This window comes from Urocitellus parryii, chromosome 7 (genome assembly GCF_045843805.1).
Source record: "Urocitellus parryii isolate mUroPar1 chromosome 7, mUroPar1.hap1, whole genome shotgun sequence".
Classification (NCBI taxonomy): Eukaryota; Metazoa; Chordata; class Mammalia; order Rodentia; family Sciuridae; genus Urocitellus; species Urocitellus parryii.
Window position 1 is genome coordinate 151,823,519 of NC_135537.1, and position 6,702 is coordinate 151,830,220.

A 6,702-nucleotide genomic window follows, 5' to 3' on the forward strand; every position below is an offset into this window, starting at 1 on the left:
CTCTTAAGTTGCTGAAGACGGTAGCCTCGATCTTGAGGGTAGAAATAATGCAACCAAATGTGTCTTCATGTGTAGGCATGCCTTCCTGCAGCCCCATGGGTCGAGCTAAGCTCACCCGTTCCTTTGTGATATTAACCCCTTGCCCTGTTTGGGATAAAATGTTCCATGGAAATGCCCTTTGTGTGTCCCCTTCTCTTACTCTGCCCTTGGGTGAGGCCTTCCTAGCTGTCAGTCAACCTGCTGACAGTGGACATCATGAAGATAGACTCAGCCCCCTGAAACCTGCCCCCTTGCCTCATTTGAATGGCTTCTCCTCAATAAAAGGGGTCAGCACTCACTCGCTCTTTTTCTGTGGACCCTTAAGGTCAGAGGAGCAGTCACAGGACCCCCAAAGAAAAAGGTATCTTTGTCTCTTATGTGATTATGTTGCGCAGCTCAGTTTCCCTGGAGTGACCCTAAATGTTTTAGGCGCCAGCAATACGACACTTTGACTCAAAATTATGGTGTGGATATAAATGTATCCACTGAAGGGTACGTTTCAAAAGATAATTTAGGCTTTGCATAAAGTCAGAGGGTTATAATGAGACTGAACTTGAAAAAAAATCCTGTACTTGGCAGAAAATTCTGGAAATAAAAAAAAAAAGGAGAAAGCTGACTTACTAGAATTTGTTGAAGAGATTAATTTCTTTGTGATCTCCAGGAAAATACCAAGAAATGGAGGAAAATGGGAGGTGAATTTTTAAAAATTTAAGAATTTAAATAAAATTTAAATAAAAATTAAAAATTTAAATTTAAAAAATTGACACTTTAGGGTTGGGAGTGCAACTCAATGGTAAGGTGGTTACCTAGCATGTGTGAGTCTCTGGATTTGATCCCTATTACTATAAAAAAAAAATTACACCTCTTTTCAGAGTGGAGTGTACAGGAACCAATATTATTAAAGATATCTACTATTTAGGTCTACCTACTATTTAGAACACTCCTATTTCTCCGAGTCTTGACATATCACTGGAGACCTGGGCTAATCTGTGGGGACACTTTGTAGGGAAAAATGGGACTGCCCAAGATAAAAGCAATCAATTATCAGAAGCTTAGTATGTTTCTTGGGAAAAGGCATTTGAGATCTGGCTAGGGCTAGTTTAAAATTCACAGCAAACTGCTTCAGAGGCTGAGCTTCTGGGTATTGCTGAGCTATTTTATTCACCCAGAGACTTTGATGCTGTCAGTGCTAATATCCCTGTAGTCTCATCTGTCCTATAGGCACACTGTCTGGAAGGAAACTGGGAAGGGTGGGGTGCTCACTCTCTTAGTGCATTAGCAGGTTGACCTGGGTTTAGCCCCACTCCCATACAGCTTCCTGGGATCACCTCCTCCAAAAGTACTTGTAGCAGAAACTGTTGGTGCCCTCTCAGGTCCCCTTTACAGCTCTGAGCATGTTGACTATTAATGGTGCACACCATAATCAGGATTGTCTTGGTTGATGGGAGCCACTGAGCCAAGAGGTACTTACGAGGTTCCATTTTGCTTCTTCCCTGGGAATCAATCATTTCTCCAAGAAACCCTGATTCTTTTATAATGGAGAATGGTATCTAGAAAAACTAAGGTCTGGGTTTTAGGTGTGCTCATTTCTACTGAGGTGTGACTGCTTCTATGCCCTGCAGTGGACAGAGCTAGGAACTATAGGTATGGATACTCATTCATGCATACATTTACTCATTCATGCATACAAATATACACAGCTATACTTCTTTCTGACCATTTGTACATGTTTTAGAAAACATCTCTGAGTTTTTATTCCTAACTCCAACTTGGATCCAGCATCACTGGGTATACTCTTGCCTTTGCTTTCTGTAATTTCTTTCTTAGAGGAATGGTTCTCATTACCTACAATATATTTACTTATTTATTCAATATACATATATAGCAGTTTCAGAATTGTTAACCCAGCCCCACTGAGAAAGAAATTTACTAAGTGAAGTAGTGTTTGGACAATTTGCTCTGTCTTTAGTCTTCAGTTTCCTGTCAAAACACTGTTTTTGAAAGTTACTTAGGTTGGCTCCTTTCTTCCTCACCCCTTCAGTGTGGTTATGATTCATTTGTGACACAATTAGATTCATTTGTCATAGTTTGCATTCCATTTAAGTACCTCTTGCCACTGGTAAGAAGTTTAAAATTCACATACAGTAAAATTCACTCATCGTGGTACATATTTCTATAGGTTTTTACAGATGCCATGATCTGTGTACCACCACCATTGAGCCATATAAAACAGTCCCATTATCCCCCAAATTCCTCCACACTACCCCTTTATAGTCAATCCCTATCCTCAAATCCAATCCCTGACAACACTGCTCTATTTTCCATCTTTATGTTTTTTTACTTCTGATAATTGATTACTTTTATCTTGGGCAGTCCCATTTTTCCCTATAGAGTGTCCCCAGAGGTTAGCCCAAGTCTCCAGTGACATGTCAAGAGTGTTCTAATAGGAGTGTTCTAAATAGTAGGTAGATCTAAATAGTAGATCTCTTTAATGATATTGATTCCTGTACACTCCACTCTGAATAGAGGTATAATTTTTTTTGTAGTAATAGGGATCAAATCCAGAGACTCACACATGCTAGGTAAGCACTTTACCACTGAGTTGCATCCTCAACCCTAAGGTGTCAATTTTTTTTAATTATAGGAACTCTAAAATTCACCTCCCATTCTCCTCCATTTCTTGGCATTTTCACGGTATAAAGTCTTTTGTGTCTGGTTTCTTTCATCTAGCCTATGATTTTGAGATTCATTCATGTGGTTTTATGTATCAGTACTTTGTTTTTTTAAATTATGAAGTAGTATTCCATTGTATAGGAACAATACAATCTGTTTAAACATTTACATGTTGATGGGTATTAGAGCTTTTTCCATTTTTACTATAATGAATAATGTTGCTGAGCACACTCACCTACACTGTCATTTCTATTGAGTAAATACTTATGAGTGGGAGTGGTAGATCACATGAGCAATCTCATGAAAGATCCATTAAACATGAGGAACTGCTTCTTTCTTGCTGTTTTCCAGATTCTCCTCTTATCATTTGCCATTTCGATTACAATGCGCCTCGATATGTATTCTTTGAGTTTAACCCTACTTATGATGTGTTGAACTTTTGCCTATAGAGATAAATGTTTTTAATCAGATTGGGAGAATTTTCAGCCATTCAGCTTTCTGACTCCTTCTTACACTATTCTTTCTGCCCCTTTCTTTCTTGAATTTTCATTATTCATATGTTAGTATGCTTGGTGGTGTCCTACAGGCTTATAAGGTGCTGTTCCTTTTTATTCAGTCTTTTTTTTCTCTGTTCCTCAGAATAGATTGTCTCAATTGACTGATCTTAAAGTGTGCTGATTCTGTCTTCTGCCAGTGCTAATCATTAGAACTTGTTTCATATTCCAGAAGTGGTCTAGTTCAGTCATTGTCCTACATGCACTTGAAAAGACTGTGCATTCTGTTGTCGGGCGGTGTGCTCTACAAATGTCAATTAATTCGGATTGGTTGATGATGTTGTTCAAGTCTTCCATACACTTACTGATTTTCTATCTACATGTTTTTCATTAACTTGGAAAAGTATGGATATATTCAACAATAATTGTGGATTTGTCTACTTCTCCTTTATGTCCATCAATTTTTGCTTCACGTATTTTGAAGTTCTATTAGTAAGTAAATAAACATTCAAGTTTCTTATGTCCTCTTGGTGAGTTGATGCTTTTATTATTTAAAAATATACTTCTTTAGCCCTGCAGTACTCTGTGTTCTGAAATTTATTTTGTCTGCTATTAATATTGCAATTTCAGCCTTCTTTTGATTAGTATTTGTATGGTATATCTTTTCCCATCCTTTAACTTTCAAGCAATCTGTTTCTTCATATTTAAAGTGAGGTCTTTATGCTGGTAGACAGCATATGGTTGAGTCTTACTTTCTCATTCAGTCTGATAATCTCTGCTTTATAATTGGAATGTTTATAATTCACATAGCCCCTTCTTCCATCTTCAAAGTGGGATAGAGAGAAAAGCATGAATCAGATCTGTTATTCTTTGTAAGATTGTTTCATTTAAAAACATCTGTTCCTAAGACCAAGGTGAATACCAGGGATCATGATTAGGCAAAAATATGGACATTCTGGGACCCAATAGAGTCTTATCTTCTGCTCTCATAAGTTCTTATAATCAGCATAGCCCAGGTGTTATCAGGCAGTATAAGATCCTGCCCACCTGAAGAGAAAAGAGTTTAGGTCAGAGTACTCACTGCTCTAGAAATAAAAAAAAAATTCAATTTGATAGGAAGATAGGTTTTTTTCATTTTTGAAGGAAGATAGAAGAAATTTAATTGTTTCAAAAGTTTCATCTCTGAAATCCCTGAAAATTAGCAGAACTTTTAAAGAAGAGACAAGAAAGTGGCAAAGGGCAGGGAACCCATGTGCAGATTTATCTTGTGTTAGACAAGCCTGAGTGGGCAATCTCTCCTCCCACCTTCTTTGGTGCCTGTCAGAGTTGGGGATTGCAGCCCTTTAGCTGCCTTCTCTCAGCAAGAGAAATGTGTTCCCGGTTTTTTTTTTTTTGGGGGGGGGGGTGAGTAGTCCCCAAATTTAGTCTGCTTTACAGGTACCAAGTAGGGAGGGAGAAGAGAGACTGGAAGGCTGTTCAGATGTTGCTCAGATGGGCCCAATTTAGGAAAGAAAAATTGGCAGAGGAGCTGGGGATGGGCACAGAGATAAGGAGTCAGCACAGTTTAAAGGATTCATATGTTTGAGTCAGACCATGTTTTTTTAAACTTTAAACACAGCTTATCGAGGAGTCATTGACATTGCACGTGGATAAGTATGTGCGGATAGTGCAGATAGGTTTTGACACAGGTATGCTTTGGTGAAAACTGCACACAGTCAAGAAAATGAACAAATCCATCATCCCATAAAGTTCCCCTATTTTCCTTTGGAATTTCTTCCTGCTGACTCCCACCCTCCATTGCCTACCGGACCCCAGGCAACCACTTTAGTCTGTTTTCTGTCACTATAGCTTAGCTTGTGTTTTCTGGAATTTCAGGTCAATAAAATCATATATATACCCGTTTGTCTTGTTCCATTCAGCATAATTATTTTAAGATTAATTCTTGTTGTTAAGCGTACCATTATAGTCAGAAAGAACTTGACCCAGGTAATGCCCTTTTGAAACATATTCTCCATCTTAAAATAAGAGCCACCTCATGGTCACTGTGACTCTGCCTGACCTAAACTCCAGACAATACTCCATCATCATACAAAGAAAGGAAATTGTTGTCTGGGACTGGAATCCTGAAAATACCTGGTTCGACATGGATCAGTGACCACCTCAAAGAATGGAGGTGACAACCACAAGGACCCTTCCCTTACAACCTCCTAGCAACCGTCTAACCAAAAAAATGCCCCCACTCCTTCACTCCCCTGTGACTTCCCCAGGCTGTAAGTGGAAGGGGGGTCTCGGTCTCTGCTAGGCCTCCCTCTGCAGGTTTGTACCAAATAAACCTGTGTTACTGTTGAGGTCCTCTCCTCTCTGTTTCCTTCATTTGGTTCTTTTCTTACAATTAGCCCATTCCTCAGGAGCACTCTATTATCAGAACATTTGGAATATAATTCAGGCTTTATGCTTCTGAGTCATTTGACCATAAGCAATCCAATTATTGCCTTGGTTTACAATCTGTTGTGCAGGTCAATTTTCTTTTCTTTTCTTTCTTTTTTGTCACTGTGATCAAAATACTCAACAAGAACAACTTAGAGGAGGAAAAGTTTATTTGGGACTTATAGTTTCAGAGGGTTCAGTCCACCTTGGGCTGATTCCATTGCTCCTCATTTGGACCCCAAATGAGGCAGAACATCATGGCAAAAGGGCACAGGGGAGCAAAGCCACTCAGCTCATGGCAGCTGGGAAGCAGACTGACAGCAGGAGGAGCTAGAGACAAGACACTAAGGCAGGCCTCCAGTGACCTCCATCCTCCAGTCATGCTCCACCTGCCTACAGGTACAACCCAGTACAGTGGTCCTTTCAAATTATTATTCTATGAAATGGATTAATCCACTGCTTAGGTCACAATCTAATCATCTTATAATCTAATCATTTCACATCTGAACACAATTGCATTAATACGGGAGCTTTTGAGAGATTGAGACATACCTCATATCAAAACCCTAACAGGTGTGAAATGAAGATAATAATATTTAGTCTTTAGGATGGTTTATGCAAGTGTTTCTTAAACTAAAAATTTTCTCCAAATAATGTGTTATTTTAGAGAGAATACAATAAATGTCAACTCTGAACCATCCTGGTTGGGAGGAGGGGTAGAAGGGCTACCACTGATGTCACAGAAAGTTTGGCCATTGTGCTGTGTGATCTAAAACTATGCCTTTCAATGAGATGTTGGAAATGAGTCTAGTGGAGAATCAGGCCATTCTTGATATCAGGGTATAAACTCTTTCTAGAATCTGATAAAAATAATGAACTTTTTCCAGAAAATGCCCCATACAGAATGCTAGAAAAGATCCCACTCATGGACCTCAATTTTAAGAATCCCAATTTATAGAATCAGTAAGCAAAGAGAAAGCATAAAAATCCCAAGGGGGCTGTGGCTGTGTTTCAGTGGCAGAGTGTTTGTCTTGAATGTGTGAGGCACTAGGTTCCATCTTCATCACCA